At 45.1% G+C, this 15,000-nt stretch overlaps 1 protein-coding gene across 1 annotated transcript in view; it reads right to left on the bottom strand.

Moving 5' to 3' along the window:
• Nucleotides 1-14,138: 14,138 nt before the first annotated feature.
• The window catches only part of LOC311308571 (uncharacterized protein), a 12,700-nt gene continuing 11,838 nt past the window's right edge, over nt 14,139-15,000 (bottom strand). Inside the window, exon 5 of the mRNA XM_084437541.1 lies at nt 14,139-15,000. This exon is cut by the window's right edge and continues 285 nt beyond it. The gene's annotated coding sequence lies outside the window, so the exon portion shown is untranslated.

Here is a 15,000-nt window from a genome sequence, read left to right as displayed (position 1 = left end):
CTTTTCCACAGAATTCAAAGAGAGACGCGGGCCCAGACGAAAAGCAGACAATGTTACTCTCCTCATACAGTACGTCGTCAAGCTAGTTTTAATTTACAGCACATCCAGGAGAAGCCGAGAGCAGAGGGGGAAACAGGGGCTGTAAATTACGAAGCTCTGAAAAGGTGACGCGGAGCTCCTGTCAGTGAATCAAACGCTGCCGTATTGTACTGACCTACGGAAGCTCTGTTGGGACAAACTGTCCCTTAGTTACATGTTACGGTCACTGGGAGATGGAGGAGGTGTGTGTGTGTGTGTGTGTGTGTGGGTGGGGGGAGTTCCATGAAGGTTTGGAACACACACACTGGCAGAGATGCAGTATATCCATCACGTCATTTGCATTCAAAGGACATAATTCAACATCCCATTACTTGGGTTTGGAGGTGACACTGTCCCAGAGGGAACGGAGAGAGAGGGGGCGGGCGGCTGAAGCTAATTCCTCTCCTTGAGACGGGAGCCGTTTAGCGGCTGGCCTACAGCCAAGGCCTGCGCTCTGTCCACACAGCACCAGTAAGCTCCTCTGCCTAATCGCTACGCTTTAATGACATGAAGGAGAGGAGCTGGGAGCTTCCTCCCCCCTCCTCCTCCCTGGGGACCACGGGCTAATCAGATAGAGGGGATGATTAAAGATGACAAGAAACAACACATCCCTCCCATGCTTGGAGTGTCTCTCTGCTTCTCTCTCTCTCTCTCTCTCTCTCTCTCTCTCTCTCTCTCTCCTCTCGCTCTGTCTCTCTGACCCCATCTCTGTCTTTCACTCACCCTCGTTACAGCGAGGATGAATACAGGAAGTGTCCTTCTCCACTCTGTATTATCTTATAGCATTCATTAAACAAGTCCTGAGTGACGCCAATTTCCTTTTACTGTACAGGCTCGGATTACCAAAGAGAGACCTGAAATGATCCCACTATGTGTGAGGCAGAGAAAGCCTTGGGCCACAGAAGTCTTATAGAAGTATAAGCACGTTCCTTCTAGACCACGCTAGGGATTGGAGGTCCGACAACGACATGCAGGCACTGACTTCATTATATGTGCCCAGTAATATTAAAATAGACCCAAACAAATTGGACTGCAGGCTACAAATAAATTCTAGTCTTTAACAAGCCCGGATTTATTATATAGGCGTGAGGTGCTGTTTGGAAATGGGTGAGAAGTGCTGGTTTGAAATGGTAAATTTCTGGTAAGCGAGAGCAGATGGTGGCAGTGGACAATCCTCTCGGAGTGGAGCCCTCAAATTATTCTGTGTTAATGTTTGGTTTTATAGTTTTATCATTATAAAAAACCCATTTGGATTTTGGGTTTTGATGACGGCAGGGCACGCAGAGCTAGCGCAATGTTGGTTGAAGCATTACTACAGTACGATGTGGCTAAAGGCAGGGTAGGTGATTTTACGTTCAATCATTTCAAGGTACTGTGCCACCTTGAAATGATTGGATTGCCTACCTTCCTGTCAACCTACCTATTTTTTGGATAGGTTGAATTTTAAAAATCTAGCTGATCTAGTTGAATACAGCGAGCCAAGCCAGTCTGATTTCTCCAAAACTGCCTTTACAGCAATATTTTAAGTACAACAGGAGAAAATGTAACACTGAACATGCAAAGGTATAATTCTCCTCATAAGTCATTAATTCTAGTAATATTTCCATTCAGCACATTAGTGTTCAATTAGTGCTTAGACATGTCTACTCATATGTCTATGTGTGTCATTGTCTGTGTGTGTTATTTCAACACAAAGTTCAATTTTGTGAAAACTGTTTTGAAGGCTGAAGTGTTATTTTGCAGTAGGCGTGTTGGGTTTTGTATTTTATTTGTGTTTTGTGGTTTGTGTGTAGAGTTTTGAGGAAATTAGGTTTTCTTTCAAAAAACGTGTTTTGACAACAATTGAGAAAAACTGTAATATGCACCAAGTGAATCTAGATTGGATAATATGCCTGCTACTGTGAGTCGATATTGGATAATAAGGCTTGTTACTATGAGTTGAGATTGTATTATATGGCTGTTACTTTGAGTGAGCATTAGGGGGCGCTAAAGCTCATCCAGGTTTTGGAAGTCAACCACAGACAGACACTAACCTGTAGTACACATGAGGGGCCGTCTCAGTGTTTACGTAACAGATTGAGCCTTGACGGATGAGGTCAATAGATTCAAACCTATACTGTAAAACCCTTATTACGCCAAACTTGGTTATTTTGAGTCAGTCCGAGTCCAGAGTTAGGAGAGGATGATGAGAGCAACCAAGGAGTTGGCAGCGCCTGGCCAAACAGAGATGTCATTCACACATGTGTGGTGAGTAGAATGTTCTGCAGCGTTCTCTCGAGTAAACATCCATCGCTCAGTGTTTAGTTTCCCTCATGGCAGGCAGCCGCGTCCGGCCTCTAGGGCCTGCAGCGAAGGAGTCTGTGTGGTCTCAGAGATGAGAGGAGACAATAGGAGAGGAGAAGAGAGGAGAGAGAGAACAGAGTGTTAAAATGAGAAGGGAGGTGCTCCTCCAGACTCCTCTGAGTGATATTAGTGTCATGGACGGACCAGAGGCCGATCTGTTGTGCATCACATGTTGGGGCTGGCACGCCGGCTGGCTTGATGACATCACTGTCACATAATCATATGACTCCCATTATGGGTTTCCTCCCTCTGTCTGGTCCCCAGTCTTCTGTTTTCACTGGCAGGAGAACAGAGGTGAGGTGACGCACAAGCCCAGGCGTTCTGGAAGCTGATGGCCAATAAGAGACTGTTCGAGCAGCAGAGTGTGGCTGATGCTTAAGGCAAGGCAAGGCAAGTTTATTTATATAGCACATTTCAGCCACAGGGCAATTCAAGGTGCTTTACATGAGACATTAAAAGCATTAAAACAAAAAGCAAGACATTATAGACATTTAAAACAAAAGGCAGGACAAATTAAAAGCATTAAAACAAAAAGCAAGTCATTATAGACATTTAAACAAAAAGCAGGACAAATAGAATACAGGAATAAAAGTTACAGTGCAGTATACTGATAAACATAGCTCCTCTTAGAAAGCAGTGGCAAAAAGAAAAGTCTTCAGGCTTGTTTTAGAAGAACCAAGAGTTGCAGCAGACCTGCAGTTTTCTGGAAGAAAAGGACTGTTAGCAGGGAGTGGCTAACATGTACTGTAAAGAGGTCTGCTAGCGGACAGTGGCTAACTCCAGGTCTGCTAGCGGACAGTGGCTAACTCCAGGTCTGCTAGCGGACAGTGGCTAACTCCAGGTCTGCTAGCGGACAGTGGCTAACTCCAGGTCTGCTAGCGGACAGTGGCTAACTCCAGGTCTGCTAGCGGACAGTGGCTAACTCCAGGTCTGCTAGTGGACACTGTAGGTCTGCTGGCAAACAGTGACTAACTCTAGGTCAGCTGCTGAGACACACCACAACCACTAAGGTATGTTAGCTAAGAGCAAACCAGGACATGAAACTATTAGCCTGGCTTCGCCATTCTGATCACGTGAGCTCACATTCTCTCCGCAGATCAGCCTGGCCATGCTCCACCCGGCAGATATTTGCCAGAACAATCACAACCATTTATGTAATATGGTAATATGGTAATATGGATACAACGACTGTACCCATTTGATATGATGATACGACACCTAACCCATGTTTTGTTGCTGTGATTGGTTATAGGTCTATCCAATTGTGTCCAGAGGCATTTTTTGGTCTGCAACCATTGATAACACCCCTTGGAAATCGGCTATAAAACCATGGGCAATTTATTTATTTGTTTATTGCTGACATCTGTGAGAGGGGCTAACATTAACTAGCAGATATTGGCTAATGTTAGGGTTGGCGCTAGGTTTGTTCTGAGGAGAGAGGGAGAGAGGCCTTGGAGCTCGGAGGGAGCCATTGCCAGAAGTCTGGCACGGAAAGACTAATGGTGCCGTTACTGGAGACGTGACTAGCCGGCAGTGTGTGAGGAGAACACACAGCAGCTATGCAGCAGAGCTAAACCACAGGGCTGCTCTGGCTCCTATCAGCAGGAACGACCCAGGCTGATGACACTGAGAGAGACACTCCGGTCATAAGGGCAAGTTGACAACTAAACACACATACTGTATGCTACGGGAACCGTAACAGTTCAGAACTTATTTACTTGCTCTGTGGGAGTGAGTCCAGGTTTCAAGATATCATGTGCAGAAGAAGAAGAACAAGAAGGAGGAGGAGGAGGAGGAGGAGGAGAAGAAGAAAGAGAGAAGAAGGAGAAGCAGGAGGAGGAGGAGGAGAAGGATGATGAGGAGGATAAGAAGAAGAAGTAGAAGAAGAAGAAGAAGGAAGAGGAGGAGGAGAAAGAGGAGAAGAAGAAGGAGGAGAAGAAAGAGAAGAAGCAGAAGAAGAAGAAGAAGGAGGAGGAGGAGGAAAAACAGGAGGAGGAGAAAAGACATATATGTGAAAACTGCATGCCATGAAGGTGCAGAGGGACAATCTGGACCACCAACCATTATCGGAACACAGCTGGGGATATTTTTCACATTTCACGTCTTTGATGCGTTATTCTCTACTGAAAAGTGAATTATTGAGGCTATAAATGTGACATTCAACCGCTTTCCTTTCAAGCTGATGAATAAATGTACAGTAGTTACAATCTGTCAAATTGCTCCTCATACTGTGACCATTCGCACACCGCGTGCACCTGCACCTCCTGTCCATTTCCTCTGCCGCAGTGTAGCTCGTGAGAATTCGCTGATTCAATTCTTCGAGGGAAGTCAGCCATTGAGAGAGACCTCATTCACCAGAGCTGTGGTCTTTTATGCAGGGAAGAGGAGAAGACTCTGAATCTGATGAAGGGTAGACAAGAGAGATTAATGAAGTTCTTGTGGTGAAGGACGGCTGAGTGATAAATACAGTAGAGTGAAAAAAGAGTGTGAGAGAGGGAGGGAAAGAGCGGTGGCACCATGCCACATTTCTGTGCTTGTAAACAGGAAATGGTAGAATACTGAGTATTGTGGTTTGAGCATTGGCAGCCATCGCTGTTGACGGGGCTGGGAGGACAGTAAAGCAGAATACGCCTAGACTCAGGGTCCCTGCGGTAGGGCGTAGGGCGGGGAAACAATCTGTGCTAAATTGCTTCAAGTGCACCCCTTCACATCATTGTTAACTCTCAGCTTTGGGCAAAACAAATTATTGGTATTCCATGCTTAAAAGGGATGGAACATCCAATGCCTTGAGCAACAACAGGAGAGATAGCTGCACTAGAGACATGCGTCATGTGTTTCTGGTTAAGACCAGCTCATTGCCCAGCTCATTGTTTACATAGAGAGAGGCACTGTGAGCGGTGCTGGTCTCAATTTGTTATGTCTGGGAGTCTAGGAGGCAAACTATGTTGACGTATTGCTACTTATCACTTTAAAAAAAGTGCTAAAGAACCATTTGTACCAGTGGAGGAGCCTTCAGGAAAAGGCTTTACTGTAGGTAGATAGGTAGGTAGTGGGTTGTGGGTAAGTGGTAAGTGGGTAGGTAGGTAGGTAGTAGGTTGGTAGGTTGGTAGGTTGGTAGGTAGGTAGGTAGGTAGGTAGGTAGGTAGTAGGTAGGTAGGTAGGTAGGTAGGTAGGTAGTAGGTAGGTAGGTTGGTAGGTTGGTAGGTTGGTAGGTAGGTAGGTAGGTTGGTAGTATTAGGTAGGTAGGTAGGTTGGTAGGTAGGTAGGTAGTATTAGGTTGGTAGGTAGGTAGGAAGATGGGTAGGTAGGTAGGTAGGTAGTAGGTAGGTAGGTAGTATTAGGTTGGTAGGTAGTAGGTAGGTGGGTAGGTAGGTAGGTAGGTAGGTGGGTAGGTAGGTACAGTAGGTAGGTAGGTAGGTAGGTAGGTAGGTTGGTACTGTAGGTACTGTAGGTAGATAGGTATTGGGTAGGTAGGTAGATAGGTAGTATTAGGTAGGTAGGTAGGTAGTATTAGGTAGGTAGGTAGGTAGGTAGGTAGGTTGGTAGTATTAGGTAGGGAGGTAGGTAGGTAGTATTAGGTAGGTAGGTTGGTAGGTAGGTAGGTAGGTAGGTAGTAGGTTGTTAGGTAGGTAGGTAGTATTAGGTAGGTAGGTAGGTAGGTAGTATTAGGTAGGTAGTTGGTAGGTAGGTAGGTAGGTAGTATTAGGTAGGTAGGTTGGTAGTAGGTAGGTAGGTAGGTAGGTAGGTAGTAGGTTGTTAGGTAGGTTAGTAGATACTGTACAGTAGGTAGGTAGTTAGCAGGTAGGTAGGTAGGTAGATGGATAGTTAGCAGGTAGGTAGATAGGTAGGTAGATGGGTAGTAGGTTGGTAGGTAGGTAGGTAGGTAGGTAGGTAGGTAGGTAGATGGGTAGTAGGTTGGTAGGTAGGTAGGTAGTTAGCATGGAGATACTGTAGTAGGTTAGTAGGTAAGTAGGTAAGTAGGTAGGTGGTAGTTAGCAGGTGGGTAGGTACTACTTTATTGATCGGCGGGATAGTACTATAGTCATGCTATTGTCATGTTTACAAGTTTGCTTTGTACAGTATGTGTCCCCACATTCTCATAAGGTCCATATGCATATGCACACACCCACACACACGCACACACACACACACACACACCTATCAGCCGGACTCAGGTCCCCTGTCTCCTCTTGTTCAGCGAGCTTTGATCCGTTCCCACCCAGGCCGGGCCCTCTGACCCGTCCGTCCTGTGAAGTCTGGGCTGCCCGCAACCCGAGCCAGACGCGAGGGGGCGTGGGAGCGGACCCGCCCGTGCCGGGGCATCCATTAATCATCGTTACACTGAGACCTCATAAAGACAGAGAGGCTGGGCGTGGACCTGAGCTCAGCGCTGGCTCAGTCACGGCTCTGAGTTCCTCTACAAGGGCTCCTCTACAACCTAGCTAGCTCCAGATGTGAGAGCTGACAATGGAGCACGCACACACACACACACACACACACACACACACAAGTGCACGTACACACACACACACACACACACACACACACAAGTGCACGTACAGTACACACACACACACACACACACAAGTGCACACACGCACACACACACGCACACACACACAGGCATTTTATGAACACACGCGCATACAACACAAACACACATGTAGACACAAGGGACGCTACAAATTAAAAGCAGGGTTTGGCCTCCAAAACCCTGAAAAACAGAACGGTGTGTGGAAGGTATTTGTTGCGACATGACACAAAGTTATTGTAATGGAAACCAAAGTCTCACCTAAGGGGGGTAAGAGACATGGCCAGTCTGGCTCAGAGAGAGAGAGAGGGAGAGAGAGAGAGAGGAAGAGAGAGAGAGAGAGAGAAAGAGAGAGAGAGAGAGAGAGAGATCTGATCTGAGAGCTGAACCTCGACCTGCCAGAAGAGATTCAGACCGACTGCCAAATCTTTGAAGCTCTGGAGAACATCCATTAGAGCAATGAGCTGCTCCTGGCTGTGATATGTGTGTGTGTGTGTGTGTGTGTGTGTTCGCACAGTATGTGCATGTATGTGTACAGTATATGTGTCTATGTGTGTGTGTACAGTATGTATGTGTGTGTGTGTATACAGTATGTGTGCATGTGTGTGTATGTGTGTGTGTGTGTGTGTGTGTACAGTATGTGTGTTTGTGTGTGTGTGTGTGTGCATGCGTGTGAGTGTCTGTGCATGCGTGTGTGTGTGTGTCTGTGCATGCGTGTGTGTGTGTGTGTGTGTGTGTGTGTGTGTCTGAGAAAGGCCTGGGATCCCCAGAGAGACACCGGCCCTCAGTGCAACCCTGTCAGAACTGCAGAACATGACAGTCCCTCCTTCTACCACTTATTACACTCACTCACACACACACACACACACACACACACACACACACACACACACACACACACACACACACACACACACACACACACACACACACACACACACCCCAGCTCACACCAGCTCTGGTTTGTCTTCCAGACTGGCTGACTGTAACTCCACCTGACTAGTAAATAGGATGTGAACTGGCTGTGGCTGTAGATTGCAACGGTTCGAGGAGCTGGATCTCCATATAGAGTTGAGAGTTACAGTGGAGGAGTTGCTGTACAGTAACTCACAAAACCACAAGAGGGCATCGGTCAAATACATCTATACTCAAGGTTCCACAGTTCCCAGAGACATGGCAGAAAATTACAACTCTAATGGTTGGATTCAAATTCATTCTAATGAAATGCCTACAATAAGTGCTACAGTACGCTGTTTCAAGCATACACTATTCTTTTTCAAGCATTCACTGCAATACTGTCTAGACCTATAGACTGTATAGAATCTTTCACATATGGCTATACCCCTCGCCTCTTAAACAAATAAAATCTATGTGATGAACGCAATAAAACAGTCAGACCAAGTCAAGTCAAACTTTTCATGATTATTTTTTATTAATAATTAACTTTATTTATAAAGCACATTTTTCAATAAAAAAATAAATAAAATAAAAAGATTGGGGTGCTATGCTTGTCATGAGATGAAGGCCACTGAGAGGAGGTGAGCTTTCAGCACAGACTTAAAGGCATTCAAAGTCTGGGTGGTTCTAATATGCAGGTAGGCTATTCTACAGCTTGGGACCAGCTATGAATGAAGAAATATTCAAATATCCTGTTTAAGTCACGGATGGCGCTGATGTACTTACTCATGTAATGGGTGGGTCCATTTAAATGAGTCATGCACCACTTTCAGCACCATTTTCATGCTCCACAGGCATCTCTTCTACAGTCTAGCAACACAGAAATTATCTTTAGTCTGACGTATATTCCAGTGCCTATTATGGGCTGCGTACCGCTCCCCATGCCCTGGTCCATTTGATAGACACATGTAGGCCATTACATACTAGCTAGAGCTGCACCAGGCTGAGGCCAGAGGGACCATTTGATGACATCCCCAATATCAGGAATGAAACGAAAATGGCACATTTATCATTTTAGCCTTCAGAGAAAACTCTCTCTCTCTCTCTCTCTCTCTCTCTCTCTCTGTCTCTCTCTTTCTTTCTCTCTAGAACCCTGAGGTCCTCCTCCGAGACTCTTTTAATAGTCCCTAGATCGAGACTTAAGACTAAGGGTGACTGAGCTTTTGCGGTGGCTGGCCCAAAGCTCTGGAACAGCCTCCCTCCACACATTAGACACGCACAGAACCTAGGGCTCTTTAAGTCTCAGCTTAAGACTCACTTGTTTTCACTGGCTTTTGAGGCCTGATAGCCTACATCCCCTGTCCTGTTTTGTGTCCTGTCCTTTTATTGTTCTGTGATTATGTGCACTTTGTTCTGTTTTTTGTTTTAGTTTATTTTATATATTGTACAGCACTTTGGTGCAACTTCGGTTGATTTTAAACATGCTTTATAAATAAAGTTGACCTTGACCTTGACCTCTCTTTCTTTCTCTCTCTCTCTCTTTCTCTCTATTCCTTCCGTTTTCTGTCTTCCTCTCCACTCCTTCCAGCCAAGTTTGCTCGGCATTATAAAGCCAAGTCAGTCGCTCCCCTGACATGTCAAAGTGCCTTGAAGGCCCCCAGCGGGGGCGGAGTCAGGTGCACTCTCCAACACAGTTTGGCAGCTTACCCCCCTGGAGCAAGGAGCAACTCCTCCCCCATGAAAAATACAGCACATAGAAGGTGACAGCGCACTGCCCCCTGCAGGACGCCAGAGGAACAGACCCATTGATCAGGGTGATGTAGCGAGGCAGAGCAGAGCAGAGCAGAGCAGAGCAGAGCAGAGCAGAGCAGAGAGGCCAAGCACAGTCAATACGAGCAAAGGAGCAAAACGGGTACATGTGACAATGACATGGGGAGGAAAGTGAATACTTTTAAATTCTATGGTGACATCTATAGAAACAGACTGTTGATACCTGTAATTGTTTTAATTGAAATAGGATTATATGGCTTCCCTGCACTTTTACTATACTATGGAACTTTTGAGCTGATCTGTTGTTTTTAATGAGCAGAACCTGTTTGTATAGCTGCCATTCTTGGCCAGATCACTCTTGAAAAAGAGATTTTAACCTCAATGGGTCTAAACCTGGTTAAATAAAGGTTAATGAATGAGTCACCATGAATGGAGGGCTGGCTTTTAAGGACTACCCCCCCCCCCCCCCCCCCACCCGCCCCCGACAGGCTGGTCTAACCAGGTGGAGGCAAGTGGACGGGCAGTAAAGGTCAGTGAGTGGGTCTTCTGGAGGAGACCCGGGGCTCAGCTCAACGCTGGTGCGTGACTCATCTGGACTGGACTTTGTTTTGTCTTCACCCCCGTGGAGCGTGGAGAACTTGGAGCACCTAATAAACCGTTTGACCATCATTACATCCATCCCACAAACCCCCACATGCTCTGCAGTCTGCACAAACACGGATAGAAGCTGTTGAGTCTTTGATGTTCACTGATTGTCTATTTTTATAGCTTACCTAAAACAGTGATAAATCTGTGACATGCTACAGATGTTTTCAGAATAGGCATGTCTGGATGTGAGTTAAAACCAGACCAGGTACAGCCTGGCTTTTGGCTGATGGGCGTACATACAGCTGTTCTTTTGATGGTTCTGGACAAATTTCATTGCCTGCCGTATGCACTTCATGTTTTCACGCATTTCATGCGGTTTCTCCTTCACCTACGCCTCTTCATTTGTTCTACAACACTATTGGAGTCAGGGCTGATAATGACAGTGCTTTCAACTTATCAGACCTCTTCAATTTACACAATTTACTAGACATTCTCAGAGATTACCGTCTATGCTGAGCTGTATTTGTAGCTAAACAAACGCTGTGTTGTTTACGTTTTATACATCCGATGCTCTTCCGTTTTCTCTTCAAGTCAATAAAATCCTTTATTTAACCAGATAGGCATCATTGAGATTAAAATCTCTTTTTCAAGAGCGATCTGGCCAAGAAGGCAGCAGAAACAAAGTTACAGCATTAAAACATAACAACAGACAATACAGAGAGATAGCTTATGAAGAACAGCTGGTAGTCCTTTACCATTTGAAAAAAGCACATATTTTGATTTGTCAGCATTTAACACAAGCTTAAGATGGGTGAGATTAGACTGAACAACATCAAAGGCAGATTGCAGAAGCTTCATGGTTTGGACAACACAAGGGGATGAACAATAAATAATAGTGTCATCTGCATAAAAATGGTAAGCAGCATTAGACAGGTTATTACAAAGATCATTGACATATATGGAGAATAGTAGAGGGCCCAGAACGGAGCCCTGGGGTACACCCTTTAGAACAGGCAGGAAAGAGGATAAAGACCCAGCAGACTGGACACACTGAGATCTACCTGCCAGGTAATTTGAAAACCAGTTGACAGTCTGCTCAGATATGCCAATTTTATGAAGACACTTCGATAAGATGACATGGTCTACTGTGTCGAAGGCTTTAGATAAGTCTATAAACAGAGCTGCACAGTATTTTCTAAGGTCTAATGTCACGATAACGTCATTTACTACTTTAATAACAGCAGTATTTGTGCTATGTTTCTTTCTAAAACCTGGCTGGTATTGTGAAAGGAGGCCATGTGTGTCTAAAAAATCTTTAAGCTGCTCACTGATTCATTTTTCAAGGACTTTGGCTAAAACACACAACTTAGAAATTTGCCTGTAATTGATGATAGCCTACAGACTACTACCACCTGGTGGTGCGGAGTTATTTCATTTCACACACGCGCAGAAACATTCACGCTCGTCGGCTGAAGGCTGTTGTCTGATTGGTGTGTTCAGGTGAAACAGGCAACGGGAGGTGACGCAAGGCGACACAGCAGTCGTCGGCGCTAGTTCTTTGATGTCGGGTTGGTGTGTCTGGGCCTTTAGGGAGCATGCACATTAAGCAGAAAGTCAAAGGGATGAAACTTTAAACAATGAGACCTCACTTCCTGTTTACATGGCGTTGCGTTGACGTTGAGTGGCGGCCATGTTAATTCGTTCCCGCTGACTCTTAATGTGCCATAATACTCTGCCTGCACAAGTCAATGAGAGGTAGCAGTCTCTTTCTCTCATGAGTGAAATCTGACACCACTGCTCTCTGTGCTACCTGCCACTCACTCTGCCTGCAGTCAACAATGCTCAGAGGGACAGAGGGAGGCCTATTATAGGCCTGTCGGACTCCACTCATCAGCCAAAAAATAAAATGCAAAATACAATAAAATAATGTAATAGAATTGTGTGAGGAATTACCTAATTTAGTGGTTTTTAACCAATTCCACTAGTCTTTCTCAAAGAGAACCAGTATTCTAGCAATAAAGTGCTTGGACACTGGCACATCATTTAGCTGAAAGAACATAGGGCGATTAGAGATAATAATTAAATTAGATTACATTTCATTACATTATAGTCATTTAACAGATGCTTTTACCCAAAGCAACTTACAATAATTGCATTTAACGATAGTCAGTGTACCACTACTGGGAACTACAGAACTCACAAGTGCATCTCCTGTCTAAACAAGAGCAAACAACAGCATCCTTTAGCAGACTCACAATATTTTGAGGTACCTTACCAGGCTTTCTTAGGTTCTTCCAGTTCCACTGAATGATAAGTGATATCTTGGGCCTGTAGGGAGCGACAGTGGGTTTAAAATGCCCCCCCCATTTGATGGTGAAGGAAATCCAATACATTTATAGAAGAATAAAAGATTATGTAAATGTTATTCATACACACACACACACGCACGCACGCACACACACACACGCACACACACCTCAACCACTCTGGTACACACACACGCACACACACACACACACACACACATACACACACACACACACACACACACACACACACACACACACACACACACACACGCACACACACACACAGTTCGATTATTACCCCAGAACAGACCAGTAATAACTCTTCAACTGGCGCTGGCGCCACCATGAAGTTGATATCTAACATCAATTGGAAGTGAATTGGCAATAACATCAAATCCTGCGATTGCGTCACTCCCATTCCCTGTAGTCCTGAAACCCTGTATTACTGCTGGCCGGTTAGGAGTGAAGCAGGATTCTGTATGTGTCCACTGAGCTGGGGGTCAACGAGGGGTCACAGAGAGAACGTGACAGAGGAAAGGACCTCCCCCCCCCCCCCTTTTTTTTTTTTTAACCAAAGTCTTTCAAGTGGGGTCTCATAAACATGTCGGTTTGTGTGAACAATGGGAGAAATATACTAGAATATATATTAGAAGGATATTTGCACACTGGATTATACTGTAGCTCCCAATAATTTATTCGATTAGCAACGTTTCAACCCAACACGCTTTTCTTCAGGCATTGAAGATTGATTTGACCTGATAAAGACCCTGTTGGGTCTTGTTTTATCCTCCGCCTGCCTAAAGACAGGTTGGATGTGCACACAGCTACTCTGCTCTACAGTTTTTGTGAACAACCCACAGCAGTGTGTGTATGTGTGTGTGTGTGCGTGTGTGTTCATGCCATGTGTGTCTAGCATGGACATGTTTGTCTTCCAACCTCGTCTCCCTCTGTGGAGCTGAGGCAGTTCAACGGTGAAGCAATTGTGTCACATGAATGACGAGTGTGGAAGTGACTGAGCTAAAAATGGACTTCCGGATGTCAGCGCCGGAACCGCGAAGTAGCAGAAAAGAGCAACGGTCACAGTCAGGGTCACGGCCGCTGAGTTTGGTGTGATGCAGGTAATTAAGTGAGAAGAACTGTTTTCCGGTTGACTGGACAAAAATAAACACCCACCCCACGTTTACACAGAGTCAACAAGGACTTCTTGAATAATCATTGAGCCGTGGTGATTGCACCCAGGCAGTCGTGGTGGGCCCATCTTCTCTGCGTAGTTACATTCAGTGTGTCATCTTTGCGCTCCCAGTATTCATCACATTCATTCATTCATTCAAGTGTCTCAAGGCATGCCGTCCAGACTACATAAGAACCAATGACACAAGCCTGAGGTGTACATGTTTTATGCGTTTTTAGTTTATAACGAGTAGCCTATTAGTCACTCATGAGTATTAGTCACTCATCCCCTCGCCCTCGGTCAACTGTTGATTTAATTTCCTGTTAGGAAATGTCTTATGTTAATGTTAGGAAATATCAAAAGACAGGATGATGCCATATCCTCATGAACATAATTCTTTTATTTTGTATAGAGGCCTACATAACAACTACTGTATGACACTGTCCACAAAAGCAAAGGCATCAATATACACTATTCAATGATACTGTACAAGCAATGGCAGATAATTTATGTCTTTACTGCTCCAAAGAACTACAAACCCCATGACAGAATACATGCAGTTAACAGTATGTACAGAAGACATGGCCTTGACACGCAAGCCTACAGTTCGTCAGTTGGGGGCTAACTGATGCTAACGCGTTCCAGGCCACAAGTTCATTTCATGTGATTGAAAGGGTCAGGCTTGGATCATAATCAAAGGATGGTTGTTCATGCACGATTTAGACAAACACTACATGCCCCGCATACATTGATTTATACGTGTATAAACAAACATGTAAATAAACATGTGCTGTCTGTAGTCACGCCATGGCCGGGATGGGGTAGTGCATGACGGAGAATAGCGCATGACGATCAATATCGCTGGTTTTCAATAACGCTAATGTCTGGCAGAGATCGCAAGCATGCAAAGTAGCGTAGCCCACAAGTACCACAAAAGCACAACACAAACAAAGTGGGTCTGGAGACCATTGTTCTCGGCTAGGTCGGTAGAAACAACCGGGGTTGTGTACTGTATGATAAACAATAGCACAGCATACAGTGACTCATGGGAGACCGCAAACCAGAATGTGATTGGGTTTCGAGCCAGTTACAATGGACAGGGAACCCAACCAAAAGTCTGCAGACTCAGTATTATAGAACTCGCCAACGTACAGCGTGATACACATCCATGCAACTGCTATGGCGGATGAGTGGCTGTCCTGTGACCTGGGATTTCACTGTTAGAGCGTTGTGGCAGTGCGGTATCAGACAGGAGTCTAAATGCAATTACTTTTTGTTGTGTTCAATATGGACAGCCGCCGCGATTCTCCACG

This window comes from Borostomias antarcticus, assembly GCF_949987555.1.
Source record: "Borostomias antarcticus genome assembly, chromosome: 4".
In the NCBI taxonomy this organism is placed as follows: domain Eukaryota; kingdom Metazoa; phylum Chordata; class Actinopteri; order Stomiiformes; family Stomiidae; genus Borostomias; species Borostomias antarcticus.
This window is presented reverse-complemented; position numbering and strand designations above follow the sequence as displayed.